This window comes from Sminthopsis crassicaudata, chromosome 1 (assembly GCF_048593235.1).
Source record: "Sminthopsis crassicaudata isolate SCR6 chromosome 1, ASM4859323v1, whole genome shotgun sequence".
Classification (NCBI taxonomy): domain Eukaryota; kingdom Metazoa; phylum Chordata; class Mammalia; order Dasyuromorphia; family Dasyuridae; genus Sminthopsis; species Sminthopsis crassicaudata.
Genome location: NC_133617.1, coordinates 649,486,548 through 649,507,351, shown reverse-complemented (window position 1 = coordinate 649,507,351; position 20,804 = coordinate 649,486,548).

The window sequence follows — 20,804 nt, the reverse complement described above, 5'->3', positions numbered from 1 at the left end:
GGTGAAATTCTTCCTGTCCGTTTCAAATATGTCACAGGTGTCATGTCTAACATAACTTGCCAGAATTGGCATTCCAATAAGATAAATTTTAAGAATTGAGAGCCATCTCCTTTGAATGATGAGGCATTAAAAGTGGATGTCAGGGGAGAGAAAACAAGATGAAAATTTACATAGTCCTTGCCTTTTGGGAACTTATAGTCTATTCACAGAGAAAGGATTAAGAGAAGTAGAAAAATAAGTAGAATAGAAGGGAGAGTGTGACTGGGGCAGAAGGGAAATCCACACAAAATCCACTAAGACTTTAAGAAGGGATGAAAAGGGAGCTTCCTCCCCCAAGCTCCAAATCAACACAAATATGAAATCCCAGCCTGTCCTAAACAATCTGGCAGTCCTTTCCACACCAGAATGACAAACAGATAAATACGGTTGATGCATTAATCACACCATGAAGACACTCACAGCTCTCTATTTTCATATGACATTTCTGGAAACATTTTAAGTTACTTGTTTAGCACCCACGTAAATAAAACTGCCCACATAATGGGTAATTTAATTATAGCTAATCTTATTTACCAAAACAAAACTGGGTCTACAACCAGTGCCAGAAAGCCAGAAATGTTGCTCTAAGGAACTGAGCCAGAGGCAAGTTTTTTCTTCTCGCATTGTAAAAATAAGCTTTCCACTTCCCTTCCCCACCCCCATCCCCCATCCCACATTAGACTGCAAATGTGTTGTTCCTAGATACTATGTTCAACTGTGTAGAAGAGAAACGATTTGGGGTTCCAGACAAGTTGGATTAAATATAAATGTATCAAGGTCCAGTGGACTGAGGAATAGCCTTCAAGTCTAGAAGATCTAGATTCAAATATGACACATGTTTTCCCCAAGCATCTCTCTGAGACTTTTAGGTTCGAGTTAAATTGCGTAATAGGAACCATTTCACTGAAGCTATGAAATCATAAAATCAAAACAAAGAGGGAAAATAATCCAATAATTATAATGTCCCACTCTCAACCCAGTGTGGGGTCCAAACCCCAGTAGGGCAGGTGATAACAGCTTCAAGATCCAGGGGTAACTCTTGGTTCCCTCTTTATCATTCCATGAGGCTCCATTCTAGACTGAAGCTTCCATTGCCATGAAAAAGATAGAATTTGCCATTAATAATATCATTCGTTTAGAGCTACAAGGAATATTGGAAGTTACTAAGCCCAGTTTTACAGATGAGAAAACTGAGATCCAGAGAGATCAAGTTCCCAGGATTTGAACTCAGAGTCTGAGCTTCTTAGTTCCCCAGTCCATATCACTGCACCTCTATAGGCTTTGTCACTTTAGATTCATGTTTTAGAAGATAGAGATTCATATTGGTATTATCATCACTAAACAATTGCTGAGCATCTAAGTACAAGGCATTGTATTGTCAAGGTATTAGGGATATGACAACATAAATGGCACAAATCCTGATTTCCAATACATATTGGTTCAACTTTTTCTGATTCACCATCTTTAGGAGAGAAATTAGAAGAAAAAAAAAAAATGAAGCAGCTCTTAGACCAAATCCATTAATCTCAAACCATATTTCCCTCCCAGTGAAACCTTTCAAATCATACTTAAGACTTTTTTCAGAAATCTTTCAATTCAATAAGTATTTGCAAAGCATCCCCCACCCCAAGTAGGGCATCTGGCCAATCTGGATTCAAATCTCATTTCAATATCTCATCATCACGTGACACACCCAAGGCTTGAAGCTTATGCCTGCAAAGTTTCTGTCAAGCTGGATCATATAGCAACATAGAAAGCTAAAGGAGCCTTAGAAAACCAGCAAATTCAACCCTCTCATCTCTTAAGAGACAGAAATTGAAGCATAAAGAAATTAAATGATTCTCCCTTATCATTAGTAAGTTGTTAAGAAAATATTTGAACCTGGCTTTTTCTGACTCCAAAGCCAGTACCCAAGTAACAAATTGTATAGCTTTCTGATACAAGGAACCAATTATAAGGCTGCTCAATACTAGTTTGGCCAAAAGATGATGGGGTGGTTTGTTTTGTTTTTCAGTCTCAGCAATCCACATAAATTATCTACTATAGCCAAGAAAAATTGTTATTATCTATCTATCTATCTATCTATGCATCTACCTACCTAGATATTATATATATATTATGCAGTCCCACTAATGGCATCATGACTACTAGAAATATTGAAGAATTTATCAAGCCAAAGGGCCCCACAGATTAGAAGGAAGAGAAGAAATATCTAAGATGATAATAACTATTTTATTTTAGACGATCTTTTCTGCTCATATTAATTTTTTCACTAATCAAGAAATCAAGAACTAAATCTTCCCCAAAAAGTATACATGTCTATAACTTTCCTTTATTTCTTTTATACAATTGACAAGGTTAAATGGAATAATATGTCCCCCAAATGTCATGCATGGGTTTAGTCCATAAAGACAACATACAAAAATTTTAGGTTTCAAATTCACTACTATCTTTTTTTTTTAATCAAAAAACCAAAACACTGTATATTTCTTAGGAGGAAGAGGGGGAGAATTGCACACTTAAAGCCAGAGAAAGAAAGGTTCTGTTCTCTGAAACTCTAGTCAAAAGCCAGAGTGCCCTCTACTGGACATGAGTAAAGCAAATTAATTAAGTCATAGTAGAAAAGGATTGATGGCAATGTTCTCTGATTCCCAAAACCTAAATAAACCATTATTTGAGTATAAATATTCTACTAATGAAAAATATAAGCAAGAAAATATGACATTCCCTTTGACTGTGAATCAGGGAATATTGTATGCTCCAAAACTGAAGGGAAATTTAAAGGGTAATGACTCAATGGTCAGCATAAGGAAGCTGCTGTATATCAACACAGGTACAGGCACAAAGACTGATAAATAAATGATTGAAAAACTGCTGGGAAAATGGGAGGGCAATCAAGAGAAGAAAAGGGAGTTTAGATCAGCTCTTTATACTCTATAAAAATCATAATAAATTCCACATAAATAATCTAACTATAAAATGACACATCATAAAAATTAAAGAATGAAATATCATATTTTTCAATAATGAATAGCAGAAGAATTCATTAGGAGACATGAATAGAGGAGATAAGAAAGCAAATAGACCATTTCATTTACATAAAATAAAAAGGATTTTTTGTAAATTTTTTTTTTTTTGCTGCTCATGTCTGAGTTTTTATGATCCCATAGACCATATCAGTTGTAAAAATCTTTGCATTGAAAATATCCGGTAAAAATTCATCATCCAAAATCTATAGAGAAGTGACAAACATAAAAGACTAAGTCATTCCCTAACAGAGGCACCTAGGTAGCACAGAAGATGGAACTCTGAGCCTAAAGTCAGAAATATTGTTGTTTGCTCATTTTCCAGTCATGTCTGACTCTTTGAGACTCCATTTGGGGTTATCTTGGCAAAGACATTGGAGTGATTTGCTATTTCCTTCTCCCACTCATTTGACAGATGAGAAAACTGAGGTTAACAGGGTTAAGTGACTTGCATGGGTTACACTGCTAGGAAATGCCTGCAGCCAGATTTGAACTCTGGAAGGTAATTTTTCCTGACTTCTACTTTATTCACAGAACCACCTCGTTGCCCCAAGTCATGAATACCAGAGTTTAAATCCAGCTTCAGAAATATAACTGTGTGAATATAGGCAAATCACATAATTTCTGACTCAATTTCTTTAACTTTGAAATAAGGACAATAATATTATTCACTCCTCAAGTTTCTTATGAGAATTGAATGGGATTGTATTTGTAAAGCACTTAACAGGGTTACTGGAATGTAGTAGTTAATAAATGCTTATCTCCTCTTCTCAACAGCCAAGTAAACAAAGACCATGAACAAATGACTTTCAAAGAAGCAATATATTATTAGTAGCCCCCTAAAGTTCAAAGTCACTAGAAATCAGAGAGATGAACATTAAAACAGCCGTTTGGTATTACCTGACAAGTAAGCGTGCTAAGATATGGAAAAACTCATCAATGGAAGATCTTCTGAGGAAGCCAAGAATGTTTACTTGTTACTGTTGGAGATGCAAATTTGTTTAACTCTCCTGGAAAAAAATCTAGAATTATGCAAGGAAAATTATTACATTGTCTTATCCTTTGATTCAGAGGTTTCACTATTGGGACTATTCTCCCTGTAACTTTACCCTAAAGAGATTATTAACAGCAATAAAATGTAAAAATGATCATAGCACCATTATTTGTCATGAATAATTAGAAACAAATTATAGAAGCAAACTATATAATTAGGAAGCTGCTGATTAAATCAAGGTTTATGAATGTAATTGACTATTATTGCACCATAAGGAATGAAAACATAAACGTTTTAGAGAAACATAGGAAGATTTTATAAAGTTTTACAGAATGAAGAAAATAATATTCAAAAAAAAAAAACCAATAGACTCACTGACTTCAACATGGAGAGACAATAAAATTCTGGTCAAATACAATGATCAGTGCTGTAACCATAGAGTCAAAGTTAAAGGACTCAACTCTCTTTTACATTAATGAGTAAAAAGCCAACTTTGGGTGATGGTATACTTTGCATGGGGTGTGTACTGGGGAAGTATCTGTTGCATTAATATAAAATGTATTAATGATTTAAAATAAAAGAGGTAGTGTAAAGGATATTATTAGAAAATGAGGCAGATCTGGCATATAAATAGACTGAGACATAACGGATGGACAACTTCAGTACTACACCCCACATAAATTTGAAAAATTTAGAGATGGAAATGTACAGTAAATTTGGTGGACTTTGGGCAAATAGGTAACCTCCAGTGGTGAGACTGAGACATGCTTCAGTTTATTCCCAGAGAAATACCTCTGATGCCAGATACAACTATTAGGACCGCAGCTTAGCATCACATGAACTTCAAAATACTTAGAGACTCCAGCAATGCTCCAGTGTCCCTTTCATCCTGGGAACAGGATCAAATTTTTAAAAAAGAAAGAAAAAAAAAAGACCAAAAAAAAAAAAAAAAAAAAAAAAAGATGAGCAAAAAAACAACAAAAAAGGAATCTGATCATAAAAAGTTTTTATAGTAATAGGGAACACCAAGATACAAACTCAGAAAGGAATAACAATGTCAAAATAGCTATAGGCAAAGACCAAAGAAAAATGAAAAGTAGTCTTAAGTTCAGAAAGATGTCATAGAAGTGTGTTCCAAAGAAGTTTAAAAATAATATAAGAGAAGTAAAATAAAATTAGGGAAAGAAACAAGAGTGACATAAGGGAATGATGAAGAAAAAAGCCAACAGCTTGGAAATAGAAAAGAACTGCTTAAAAAGCAGATTAAGCTAAATGGGGAAAAAAAGATACAAAAATCCATTGGAGAAAATAACTCCTTTAAAAATACAATTGGCCAATAGAAAAGGAAGTAAAAAAATCTAACTAGGGAAAGCAAGTCCTTAAAAGTTAGAACTGGATAAGTAAAAGCTAATGACTCTATGAGACATCAAGAATCAAACAAATTCAAAAGAATGGGAAAAAAATTAATCTCATGAAACATCTGACTTGGAAAACAGATACAGGAAAGACAATGTCAGAATCATTGGACTATCATGAAAGTCATAAGCATTTTTTAAGAAATTATCACGGAAAACTGCCCTGAGATCCTGAAACATAGAGGAAAGTAAGCATTGAAGGAATCTACCATCACTTCAGGAAAGAGATACCAAAATAAGAAATCCAAGAAACATTATAAACTAAATTTAAGAACTATCAGGTAAAGGAAAAAATATTACAAGTGACTAGAAAAAAACAATTCAAATATCAGAGGGTCACAATTAGGATTACAAAGGACTTAAAAGCTGCAATATTAAAAGATTGAAGGTCATGGAACATGATATTCTGGAAAGCAAAGGAGATAGATCTACAACCAAGATCACCTCCTCAGTAAAATTAAGCACAATACTTCAAGAGGGAAAAAGATTATTCAATGAAATAGAAAGAGTTTAGTCTTTTAGAAGGAGAAGACCAGAATTGAACCAAAAATGTGATGTCCCATATCAACAATCAATTCTGGGAAACAATCCTTATATCAAGTGTCTCTGATAGAGGCATTATTTCTTAAATATGTAGAAAACTAAATTTATAAGAATAAAAGCCATTCTCTAATTGATAAATGGTCAAAGGATATGATCAGGCAGTTTTCAAATGAAGAAATCAAAGCTATCTATAGGAATATGAAAAAGTGTTCTAAATCACTTCTGACTAGAGAAACACAAATTAAAACCACTCTGAGATATCCCCTCACATCTATCAGATTGGCAAATTTGACAAAAAAAAAAAAAAAAAGATGATAAATGTTGGAGAGGATGTGAGAAAACTGGAACAATAATATATTGTTTAATGGAGTTGTGAACTAATTCAACCATTCTGGACAGTAATTTGGAGCTATGCCCAAAGGCCAACCAAACATATCCTTTAATCCAGCAATAACACTACTAGGTCTGTATCAAAAGAGATTTAAGAAAAGTGGAAAGGACCTACATGTACAAAAATATTTAGAGCAATCCTTTTCATGATGGCAAAATATGGGAGACTAATGAGATGACCATCAATTAGAGAAAGGCTAATAAACAAATTGTGGTATATGATTTTGATGAAATACTATAATGCAATAAGAAACAATGAACAGAAAGATTTCAGAAAAACCTGGAAAGACTTGTACAAATAAATGCAGATACCCTTTGACCCAGTAGTGCTAATACTGGGCTTATATCCCAAGGAAATACTAAAGAAGGGAAAGGGACTTGTATGTGCCAAAATGTTTGTGGCAGCCCTTTTTATAGTGACTAGAAACTGGAAAATGAATGGACGCCCATCACTTGGAGAATGGTTGGATAAATTATGGTATATGAATATTATGGAATATTATTGTTCTGTAAGAAATGACCAACAGGAGGAATACAGAGAGGTTTGGAGAGATTTACATCAACTGATGCTGACTGAAACAAGCAGAACTAGGGGCACCTAGGTGGCGCAGTGGATAGAGCACCAGCCTTGAATTCAGGAGGACCCGAGTTCAAATCTGGTCTCAGACACTTAACACTTCCTAGCTGTGTGACCCTGGGCAAGTCACTTAACCCCAGCTTCAGAAAAAAAAAAAAAAAAAAACACACACACACACAAAAAAAAAACAAGCAGAACTAGGAGATCATTATACACTTCAACAATGATACTGTATGAGGATGTATTCTGATGGAAGTGGATATCTTCAACATAGAGAAGAGCTAATCCAATTCCAATTGATCAATGATGGACAGAATCAGCTACACCCAGAAAAGGAACACTGGGAAATGAGTGTAAACTGTGAGCATTTTGTTTGTTTGTTTGTTTTGTTTTTTGTTTTTCTTCTCAGATTATTTTTACCTTCCAAATACAATTCTTCCTTTGCAACAACAACAACAAAATTCGGTTCTACACATATATATTGTACCAAGCATATACTATAAGATATTTAATATGTATGGGAATGCCTGCCATCTAGGGGAGGAGATGGAGGAAAGGAGGGGAAAAATTCGGAACAGAAGGGAGTACAAGGGATAATGTTGTTAAAAAAAAAAAAATTACCTATGCATATATACTGTCAAAAAAAAAAGTTATAATTATAAAATTAATTTAAAAAAGAAAGTTTAAAAAAAACCAAATAAATGCAGAGTGAAATAAGCAAAACCAAGAGTGTACACAGTATCAGAAATATGTGTAATGATCAATTATTAATGACTCAGTTCTTGTTGGCCACACACTAATCTAAGACAAGGTCTCACACAGGAAAATGCTATCTACATCCAGAGAAAAAATTGATAGACTCCAAATACAGATTGAAGCATACTTTTTCACTTATTGTACTTTTCATGTTTTTTTTTCTTTTGATCTGTTTGATCTTTAACAACTATGACTAATATGAAAATATTTCTACATGATAGAACATGCATAAGTTACATCAAATTGCCTACCATTTTAGGAAAAGGGGAGAGGAAAGAGGAAGAGAAATTTGGAACTCAAAATTTTGTAAATATTAATTCCAAAAATTGTCTTAACATGTAATTGGGGAAAAAATAAAATCTATTTAAAATAGATCAACAGATACAGAGTGAAGTATAACCAAGAAAATAATGTCTTTATGATGCCATAAAACCATAAATGAAAAAGAAAAAGAATATTATGTAAGTATAATGACCATTTGTGATTTGGGGGAAGAGATAAGAAAATGCAACATAAACACCCCTTTCTTTCATTGGAATATGAAATAGTTCATAGTCAATTGGCTATGCTGGTTAGTCTCTTCCTTTATAACTGAAGGAGTCCTACTGATAGTATTAGAGTAGGGATTCTATCCAGAAGTGACTATAATGGAAAAACAGAATAATTCAATTAAAATTAGGGGTAAGGAAAAAGGGCATTTAGGCTTATTTCTGAAGATGCAAAGTATACACAAAGTATATTCAAAAATAAATAGAAAGTAATGAAGAGACATATCAGCGAGGGTATCAGGGAAGGTATAGCATAGAATTTTGAATTTTATTTGTATTTTGAAGAATATTGTACTACTGATTATAAGGGTTTCAAGTGAGGAAAAAATGCATAAGGAATACCTTAGACAAAGCTAGGTGATAGAATGTTGTGGGAAATAGCAAAAAGTACAATTTAGCTGAGTGAGTAAAGTAGGTTGGAGCCAGGTTGTGAACTTCGGCGGCAAATTATCACTATCAGAACTGAGCTTTCAGAATGTTAATTTGGTTTTTAATTTGTTAATTTGTTCAGAAATGGATTGGAAAGGAGAGACTCAAAGCAAGCAGATGAATGTGGAGTCTACTACAACTTGGGTGGGAATTGATGAAAGAATAAAATAGAATGTTGGTATGTGACTTAAATGAAGAGGACAGATGCAAGAGATAATGTGAAAGAATAGGGGATAAAACATGCAATAGACCAGATATGTGGAGGGAAGAGTTGAGATGTTGTCCAACTTTCCTAATGAATATTGTGTGGTACGGAAATGGTGAGGGGTCACCATTTAATAAAAAAAGCTGGAGAGAGCTCTAGAGAAAAGCAAAGTTTATTGTACATTCTCGCGAGAAGGGAGTCTCACTCTTCGAGTAGACTATGGAAGAGAGGAAGCGCCTCCTGTGGGCAGGACAGCACCTTTAATCCCTAACGCAAAATGCCCCCTCCCACCACTGACCCTCATCCTCATTGGCTGAGAGTCTTACATTCTAAACGCGAGATCTGCCCATGAAATTGAACTTGACCAATAAGTACATAGTTGCCCATATTTGGATGAAATAGGGAGATGTCATAGGAGGGGAAGGCAATGCCCTTCAGAGTCCTTCAGGCCTACTCGAACTCTGAAGTAGATGAAGCCTTACTTGATTTTCACAACTGTCTTGAAAGATCTCACCTCATCTCATTCAATATCAATTATTCATTAATAATTGATTATTGTTATATGTAGTGTGTGTGCGTGTGTGTGTGTGTGTGTGTGTGTGTGTGTGTGTGTGTGTGTGGATAATATGGTTGCCTCTGGAGGTAGTGGGTTTCCTTTAGGAAATTCAGGTCTGAGTTGGATTTGACTAATCTGTAAAGTCCCTCCCATCGCAGATTTTCTGGTTACAAAGAAAATATAGACTGACCCTGTGTGCTTAGAATTCAGAATGCTGGTCTTTACTTCAAAATCAAGTTCTAAAGAGAAAAGTTCCTAATCTAATATATACATTTGTTAGAGTTGTGGGTCCAAAATTGAGCATTATTAGTCAATATCCTTTTGAGCTATAATAAGTTAAATCAATTAGGGAAAATCATAGACATGAATTTTGCTTTGAAAGACAAGTTCTATTTGCAGAAAATTGTGGTGAAGATAGTGAAAAGAAAAGCAAAGGGTGGAAAATCCATATTTCTTTGCCATTAACCTCAAATCTAAAGCATGACAAGATCTTGTTCTTAAGTGCTTATTTTTTCCTTCTTTCTTCCAAAGCATAAAGTACATAATCAGAGTATGTTTACATAGGTCTTTTTTTTTTTTTTTTTTTTTTTTTGCAATTTTCTCCACATGGTCCAATTTCTCTGAGGGATGAGGCACTATCTGCAAATGAGAGCTCCCATTCTTGAGTGACCACACTTAATGCAGTAGTACAGAGGCCTATTTTTAAATGTTCATTCCCATAGACTTTAAGATTTACCAAGCTTTTTTTTTTTTCAAAATGATGGAATAAGGAAAACCATGTAAAGATTATTACTATCTCTTCTATATAGATGAAGAAATTGAACTTCAGGGAAGCAATGCGGCTTTTAAAGGTTCACACATTTCCATTAACTCTATAAAGATAATGATAACAAAAGCTAGCATTCATATAGCACATTACAGTTACAAAAATTTTTACAAATACCATCTCATTTTATCCTTACAAAAACCCTGAGAGATATTTGCTATTAATATCCTATTTAAAAGATGAGAAATCTGAAGTCAAATGATTTGTTTAGTTATAGAGCCAAGAAATGTTTAAGACCAAATCTGAACTCAACGCCTCCTGATTTTAGGTCCCACACTCTACCCACTATGTTACATATACTTTCCATGTACCTAGTTTTTTGCCGTTTATATCTTGAAAAAGAATATCTTGAAAGAAAATATCCTCGAAGCCAAGAATTGGGTTTTTGGCTTATCTTTGTTATCTTAGTACTTAGTATAGAACCAGGAACATATTAGGTACTTAAAAATATTTGGTGGCTTGTCTTGATAAATGACCATAAGACCTAGGTTTTTGAACCTTGAGTTCTTGACTTAAAATCCAGAACTCTTTCCCAGAAGTCATGTTAGTAGAGCAATAATTAGAAAAAGGAAAGAAGGAAGGAAGGAAGGAAGGAAGGAAGGAAGGAAGGAAGGAAGGAAGGAAGGAAGGAAGGAAGGAAGGAAGGAAGGAAGGAAGGAAGGAAGGAAGGAAGGAAGGAAGGAAGGAAAGAAGGAAGGAAGGAAGGAAGGAAGGAAGGAAGGAAGGAAGGAAGGAAGAGAGGTAGGGAGGGAAGAAATCCAAGTAATGAAAAGAAATTATTTTTTTAATTTACCTGCATTCCCATGTTAAACATAGTTCCACATTAGTCATGTCATGAAAAAGAATCAGAATAAAAGATAAAAACATGAGGAAAAAATGAAAATAGTATGCTTCTACTAGCATTCAGACTCCATACATTTTTCCTCTGAATACAGATGACATTTTCCATCATGAGTCTTTTGAAATTGTCTTGGATTGTTATATTTCTAAGAAAAGCTAAGTCTAACAAAGTTGATCATTGCACAAAGTTGCTGTTACTGAGCATTACATTTCATCTTAAGGAAACAGATTATGCAATTATCCTAATAAAGAATAAATTAATGAGGGGAAAGAGTTTTTACTTTATACTATATCATACTTAAAATATACTCTTGCAGGGTGACAAATGTCTTAAGACTGCTTAGACAGTCTCAGATTATTTTCATTTATATCAGCAGAGGGCTCTGTTAGCAGTCCATTCTCGGTTTCAGTCACTAGTTACCACACACACACACACACACACACACACACACACACACACACACACACACACACACACCATTTTAAATATGCTTATCTAAGACTTAAAACCATCAAGTCCTAGAAGTATCCCCTCCCTTTACTTTATTGCCACAATAAAGTTTATCTTATATTCTCTCTAGTGTTTTAAATAGGAATGGATGTGGTATTTTGTCAAAAGTTTTTTCTGCAACTAGTAAGATTATCATATGATTTCTGTTAGTTTTGTTATGTATATTGTCAATTATGCTGAGAGTTTTCTTGATATTGAAACTATCCTGTATTCCTGGTATAAACTCCACCTGATCATAGCATATAATCTTTGTGAAAATTTGCCATAATCTCCTTAGTAGTATTTTGTTCAGAGTTTTTGTATCAATATTCATTAGGGAAGTTAGTCTATAATTTTCTTTCTCTGTTTTAATTCTTCCTGGTTTAGATTTCATTAAAGAAGCTGGGTAGGAGTCTTTCTCTGACTATTTTCCCAAATGATTTATGTAGTATGGGAACTAAATGTTCTTTAAATATTTAGTAGAATCTTCTCATGAATCCATCTGGCTCTGGGGATTTTTTCCTAGGGAGTTCATTAATGACTTGTTCAATTATTTTTTCCAAGATGAGGTTATTTAAGTATTCTATTTCCTCATCTATTAATCCAGGAAAATATTCATTAATTTTGCTCAAATATTCAGATTCTTTGGCATATAACTGAGTAAAATATCCTCTAATGATGGTTTTAAATTCTTCTTTCATCCTTTTCAGTTTTGATACTGGGATGTCTGGTTTTCTTCTTTCTTTTTTCAATCAAATTAACCAATAGCTTATATATTTTATTGTTTTGTTTTGTTTTACATAAAACCAGCTTCTAGATTTTTCAGCTCAAAAGGTTTTTAAATTTGTTTGTGAAATTTTACATGGTTTGCTTTGGTTTTTGCTTTCATTCATATTAACTTCACCTTTGATTTTCAGGATTTCTAATTCGATGCTCAACTAGAGATTTTTTATTTTTTCTCCCTACTTTTTCCTAGTTGGATTCACTGATCTATTCTTTTCCCATTTAGAATTTAGAGAAATAAAATTTCCCCTAAATATTTATTTGGCTATATCCCATAAATTTTGGTACATTGTCTCATTGTTGCCATTCTATTAAATGACCTTCTTGATTGCTTCTATTATTTATTCTTTGACTCACTTATTCTTTAAATAATTTAGTTTCTAATTAATTTTAACCTATAATTCTTTTTTTTTTTTTTTTTTTTTTTTTTGAGGCTGGGGTTAAGTGACTTGCCCAGGGTCACACAGCTAGGAAGTGTTAAGTGTCTGAGACCGGATTTGAACTCGGGTCCTCCTGAATTCAAGGCTGGTGCTCTATCCACTGCGTCACCTCGCTGCCCCCTTAACCTATAATTCTACTGCACTTTGTTGAATATAATTTTATTGCATCATGATCCAAAAAAAATTACATTTGACTTGGAGGGTTTTATGCTTTTATTACATGATCAATTTTTGTGTAGGTGCCATGTGCTATAGAGAAAATCCCATTAATTTGTCTCTAAAAGTATGTCATCTGAAACTTTTCTAATATTCCATTTATATTCCTAGTTTCTTTCTCTTTTTTTGGGGGGGGGTTGGATTTATTGAGTTCTAAATGGGAACAATAAAGCCTCCCCCCCCATGTAGTTTTCCTACCTATTTCTTCCTATAATGCACTTAACTTTTCTTTTAAAAATTTGGATATTATATCACTTGATGAACATATGTTTAATTTCCTTTCTTATCTCTTTTAACTAGATCTCTTTTTTTGCTTTTACTTTGATATCAGAATTACTAGTTTTCCTTTTTTTTTTTTTTTATTACAGGTGAACCATAATAGGTTCTGCTCCAGCCCTGTTTGTGCATGTGTCCATGTCATGTCTGTGCATCAAGAGTGTTTCAAGTATAACTGGGCTTCAAACACAAGTGTGCTTTTTGTGAACATATTATAGGATGCTGGTTTTTGTTCCCCTCTGCTATCTACTTTTTTTTAATGGGAGAGTTCATCCCATTCACATTCAGTTATGACTACTCCCTATGTATTTCCCTCCATCATAGTCTTTGTCCTATTTGTCCCCTTATTCAATTCATTCTTTCCCTCCTCACCAGTATTTTACTTCTGTCTACCACCTCTCCTGATATGACCTCTCTTCTGTCAGTCTCCACCATAACCCTCCTCCCCCCTTTTACTTAATTCCCATGCCTCCTACTTCCCTCTTAGGTAAGATCAATTTCTATTTTCAACTGATTATGTATATTATTCCTTCTTTAATCCAATACTGATGAGGGTAAAGTTCAAACAACACTCATCATCATCTTCTCTTCTTTCTCTTCATGTTACCAGGTCTTTCATGTCTCTTCATGTGAAATAATTGCTTCTCCCTTCTGCACCCATTATTTTCCTCTTTATCATCCCTTATTTATTTTCATATCATTCCCTCAAATTCACCTTGTATCCATAACTTTTGTCTATGCATGCTCCTATCATTTATTGTATTAGTGACATGATTTTTAAGAATTACAAGTACCATTCCCATGTGGGGATGCAAAGAATTTAGCTCTATTGAATCCCTTGTTTTCTTTTCCCTTTTTCCCTTTTTTGGCTTTTCTTGGGTCTTGATATTAGAGATCCAATTGTTAGTTTAATTTTGGTTTTCTCTTTATGAAAATTTGAAATCCTTCTATTTCATTTACTATGTGCTTTTTCCCTTAGTGTATCTGATTAATTTCATTGGGTAAGTGATTCTTAGTTTTAGTCCTACCTGCTTTGCCTTCCAGAATATTATGCTTCACGTCATTGGATCTTTTAAGGTTGCAATTGCTATGTCCTTTGTAATCCTGATTGTGACTCTATGATATTTGAATTCTTTCTAGCCACTTAAAGTATTTTTCCTTGACCTGATAGTTCTGAAACTTGGCTATAATGTTCCTTGGGGTTTTTATTTTGGGATCTCTTTCCTGTTTTGATTGGTAGACTCTTCCAATGCCTATTTGGCTCTTTGATTCTAAAACATAAAGGCAGTTTTCCTTAATAATTTCTTGAAAGATGCTGTCCAAATACTCCTTTTGATTATGGCTTTCAAGTAGTTCAATCATTCTGATATTGTTTCTCCTGGATCTATTTTCCAGGTCAGTTGTTTTCCCCATGAATTGTTTTTATATTTTCACCTATATTTTTTCATTCTTTTGAATTTTTTTAATTGACTCGATGTCTCATAGAGTCATTGATTTCCACTTGCCCAGTTCTAACTTTTAAAGAATTATTTTCCTCCACTGATTTTTGTACTTTCTTAACCAATTGCACTCTTTCATACTCTTTTTCATACTATTGGCCAATTGTAGTTTGTAAAGTCTTTTTTCAGTGGATTTTTGTATCTCCTTTCCATTTGACCAAATCTTCTTTTTAAGTAGTTGTTTTCTTATTTCAAAATGTTGATTCTGTTTTTTATAATTTTTTTCATAACTTTCATTTGTTTTCCAAGTTTTTCTTCTCCTACATGATCTTTAAGCTCTCAAGTGAGCTCTTCTATGAGTTCTTTCTGATTGATACCACTTCCCATTTTTTCCTTGGGATTTTGCTCATAGTTGTTTTGAAATTATTGTCCTCTTCTGAGTTGATCTTTCTTCTCAACTTAATAAATGTTTATAGTCAGATTTTTTTGCCCATTTTTTTTATATTTTCCCTTTTAAAAAAAAAAAATTTGAGCCCTGTTGCCAGGATAAAAGGGGGACTATCTCAGGAGCTGCAGTTATTGGATGTTTACCTGGTACTACACTGATGTTGCCCTGAGATTCACAGAGGACTCTTATGTCTGGTACTGTCCTAAAGGGGTCTGTTGGGGGTGGCTAGAACTACTCAATGCCACAGGGGTCTAGGAGCTTACCTACTGCTGAGCCAGACTCCTAGTGGTTGTGTCTGATGTGGGATATTTCTGCATTTCCCCCAGGTTACATTGAAGTATGTGGTAGCCTGAACACTGGAGGCTCCCAGTTTGCCTAGGGTTATTTTGAAGCAATACCAGGGTCCAGCTACCTGTTTGCTTAGGCACCTTGAGGGTTGGAATTTACATCTTTGTCCAGTGCTACACTGAAGCACATGCAGCCAGCTTCTTCTCTAAAATGGTTCATCTCAGAAAGATAACTAGAAAATTTAGACAATTAAACTGTCCAGCATCATACAGATAATATGTCTTAGAAGCTTTTTATTGAAACCAGGTTTTTCTGATTTCAAAACTGGATGTTCATGCATTATGCCATGATGCTTTTCTTCTTTAATGACATGTTCTAGAGTTCTGCTAAACATTCAGTAGATTCAGTAAGAGAAGTCAAACTCATTAACCTAGAACTTGTAGCATTTATCCTTTTTTTGTTTAAAAAAAAAAAGAGCATTTATTCTTATCCATTTCCATGGATTCTCTCCCATTTTTCATTACTCTTCAAAGATCACGGACAAAAACCCTGCAATTATGTCTTCCAGTTTACTGTGTTGATCAAGTGCCTCCTATGTCCAAGGTATTATGCAAAGCACTAGAGATAAAAAGACAAAGCAACACAACAATCTTTGCTTTCAAGAAACATACATTCTACTGTGATTAGACCATCTATACACAACCAGAGAAATGCAAAACAATGTGAAGAAAGAACTTTAAATACTAGTGAGATCACTGAAAGCTTCATGGAGGAGTTGGTACTTGCAATGAGCACTAAAGAAAGATGAGAACCTCTCATCCTTTCTCTTTACCTTTTGAAACTTATTCTTCTAGAGTATATTTCAGACTCTCCACAGATTTACTCTTTCTTTATCTCAAACCCTACTTTGGAGATTCACTCATCTCCAAGATTTTTATCATTTCTTATGAACAGTCAATCCCCTCTTGTTAAAATCAAATCCAGAACAGCAATTCTCTCATCATTTTTTTGTTCTATTTGAGAAGAATGAAAATATCACAAAGACAAGTCAAGAATTTCCCCATTACAACTAGAACATACTTCATTGACAAGTGTGTGGTCATTTTTCTGAGTTCTTTATCTAATCCTGCTTCAGTTCAGATGGACTATAGTATTCACACATGACAATAACACTTCTGACTCTGCCCCGTTTTTATTCTGTCATGTGGCACTTATGACTTGATTTTGAAATACGGAGAATTGTTATAGGTTTAGCCTTTGGAAATAATAGGCCTACTTCCTATTAAGAATAGACTATTTCCTCCAAAACCAAAGTTTTGTGATATCCCCAGAAGGGTCCTAGATATTTTATCTTCAAAGACACTTTTACTTGGACAAAAGAGTCTTTCTCAAACACTTGAGGATATTCAAGGCCTTCTTCAACCTGGATCCATCTCACTTTCTCCACTTCTCTCAGAGTATTCTCCTTCCCACTCTAATTTTAATTAAATTGAACCATTAGCCTTATTGAACCATCTGCCTTCTTTTCTTTCCTTGCCTGTCCTCTCTGGCCCTTTATTCCAATCATGTCCCATGACTAGAGTGCATCACACTTTTGGCTCCCAATCATCTTTGTTTTACATGTTTCTTCCTTGAGAGTCTCCTTTGACCCTATCCCCAGTCCTACTACCAACCTCTCAAAAATGATTTTTCCTCATAATATTTTGTCTGAACCTCTCCTTTAAATTTTACTTACTATTTATACCTTGAACCTAGTTATTTGGATGCATGGTACCTCATCCAACCCCCCATCAGATTACAAGCATTCCAAGGGCAAGGTCCATGTTGTATACTGCATAATCATTTGGATAGTCTGATTGGGGGGAGGGGGGGCCTAGAAAGCATCATCATCATATGGAATTTCATTTTGGGGAGCCAGTAAGTCCTTAGGTAAAAGGACTCCTAACTGCAGCCTGGGGACACTGAAAGGCTACCAGGAGTACTATAAACATGGCTGGCATTATAAATTGCCTGTCATTTGCATTATCCTGCAATAGCCATTGTGGGTAAATCAGAATTGTACCTTCACTAAGGCAAGGAAAAAAGTCTCCCTATGACATACAAAACATTTTTGTACTAAGATGCTTTATTTACTATATCATGCACTATTTTATACAGGAGAACTGTTTGTTTATACTAATTTTTTTAAAAATAGACAAATTTTTGCCACTAGAGGGCAATCCAGGGCTCAGTAACCTATATTATTTATATTCAAACAACAACAAAAAAAAAGGAAAATAGCTTAATACCAAAAACCTTAGATTTAGAGGCTTCTTCTCCCCGTCCTTAAATCAGTCCTTCTTGGGACAGTGCTAACTATTAGGAATTGATTACAGTCAGAGGAAGGAACTATTAACAATGATTTTGTCTAATTTTTTTCCCTTTGGGGGAAAATAATCTTCAGGCAGGGGCTCAAAAATTTCTGGTACAAGATAGTCCAAATAGTCTTTCAAATTCTTGAAGATATTTCTTCTATGCTTCTTAAATCTTTTCCCCCATCTAAACATATTCAGCTCTTTCAATCATGTCTTGTATGACCTACTTTCAAGTATCCTGCAGCAATCTTTCTTCTTCCTCTGTTAGTTACCCAGTTTATCAAAGTCCTTTCTAAAAAGTGTTTCTAGAATGGAACACAATTTTCTGGGTATATTCTGAAAAAGGCAAGATATAATGGAATAATTACCTCCCTATTTCTGGTCAATAGGCTTTCATTGGTGGAGCCTATGATCAAATTAGTTTTTTGGCTGCCATGTTGATTCATCTTGATCTTCCAGTCCACTAAAATTCACCTTTTCGTAGGAATGGTTATAAAAGTTACACTTTTCTTTTATAATATTCTTAAATTGATTTTTTAAAAATCCATTTATAGGCTTTTAAGTTTATCATAATAAATTTAATTCAATAATCTAGCCCATTTTCTAACTTAAAGGCTTTATGAATCCTCATTTTATTTTCAAACAAGTTATTTATCCCTCCCATCCTCTCATATTAACTCTAAAATTGAGAAAAGTGCAATCTGTGCCTTTATCTAAAGTGTTGATAATGATGTTGAATAGATAAGACAGGTTGATATTAAATAGGTAAGACAGATCATTTAAGTCTTCAACATTTAATGAGAGAATATAGTCCTCAAGATTGACCTTAATTATCCAAAATTACACCTTGGTTCTGTTCATTCAACTATTTCCAAAGTCAACTTGGACAGAGACATCAAATTCTAAGGAGGAAAGACTAATCCAAATTAAAAAATAATTAAGAAATATTTAACAAAATAAATTAAAATATAACAGAAACAAGATGTCAATGTGTGCTTTTCTAAATGATATGCAGCCCACAAGTTTCTTTTTTAGTTTGACACCACTGACCTAGTCTACATATCTAGCCTCAGCCATAAGGATGCTGTGACATCTTCTCTTAAATGAGTTCCTGAAATTCAAGTATTCCAGGCCTCTAGCAGAAGTTCTAAATCTGGGGGGGGGGGGGGGGGTCTATAAACTTGTTTGGTTTTGTTTTTGTTTTTTTTATAATTAATATCTGTTTTTTACTATAATTGGTTTCCTTTGCAGTCCTAAGTCTTGTATACAATTTAAAGCACTGTCCTAAGAAGGGTTTACTAGTTGTCATCAGACTAACAAAGAAATTAATGACGTAGAAAAGTTAAGAATCTAGAACATTCCCCTAATATAGGTATAAGAAAAGGTATTAAATGCCTACTGAGCTCAGAACCCTGTTCTAAGCCTCAGTGGAAGATCCAAGAATCTAATTCACCTAACTCCTAAATCTAACAAAAAAAAAAAAAGAAAAAAATATTAACGTTGCTCTTAATAATCATGTATTTTTTTTCTAAATGTTCAGTTTATCTTTTTCTGTAATGCGCTGTGGATTCATATTATTTATCATCATCATTAATAAGCAGCTCATATGGAGGAAGGAATTTATGACCAGAGGAGAACTAGAGATCATTATTGATCACAAAATAGAAGATTTTGATTACATCAAACTAAAAAGTTTCTGTACAAACAATAATGCAAACAAGATTAGAAGGGAAGTAACAAATTGGGAAAATATTTTTAAAGTTAAAGGTTCTGACAAAGGTCTCATTTCCAAAATATATAGAGAACTGACCCTAATTTATAAGAAATCAAACCATTCTCCAATTGATAAATGGTCAAAGGATATGAATAGACAATTCTCAGATGATGAAATTGAAACTATATCCACTCATATGAAAGAGTGTTCCAAATCACTACTGATCAGAGAAATGCAAATTAAGACAACTCTGAGATACCACTACACACCTGTCAGATTGGCTGAGATGACAGGAACAAATAATGATGAATGTTGGAGGGGATGTGGGAAAACTGGGACACTAATACATTGTTGATGGAGCTGTGAAAGAATTCAACCATTCTGGAGAGCAATTTGGAACTATGCCCAAAAAGTTGTCAAACTGTGCATACCCTTTGACCCAGCATTGCTGCTATTGGGCTTATATCCCAAAGAAATACTAAAGAGCGGAAAGGGACCTGTATGTGCCAAAATGTTTGTGGCAGCTCTTTTCATAGTGGCTAGAAACTGGAAGATGAATGGATGTCCATCAGTTGGAGAATGGTTGGGTAAATTATGGTATATGAAGGTTATGGAATATTATTGCTCTGTAAGAAATGACCAGCAGGAGGAATACAGAGAGGCCTGGAGAGACTGCTGAGTGAAATGAATAGAACCAGAAGATCACTGTACACTTCAATGCTGTATGAAGATGTATTCTGATGGAAGTGGAAATCTTCAACATAAAGAAGATCCAACTCACTTCCAGTTGATCAATGATGGACAGAAACAGAAACACCCAGAGAAGGAACACTGGGAAGTGAATATAAATTGTTAGCACTACTGTCTATCTACCCAGGTTACTTATACCTTCGGAATCTAATAGTTAATGTGCAACAAGAAAATGGTATTTACACACATATATTGTATCTAGGTTATATTGTAACACATGTAAAATGTATGGGATTGCCTGTCATCGGGGGGAGGGAATGGAGGGAGGGAGGGGATAATTTGGAAAAATAAATACAAGGGATAATGTTATAAAAAAAAATTGCTCATGCATATATACTGTGGAAAAAAATTCTAAATAAAAAAATAAAAATAAGCAGCTCATATTTATCTTGGATTTTGTAGTTCAAATTATCCTTTAATAATAATTTTGCCAGGAATCAAACTGACTGGCATATTATTTAT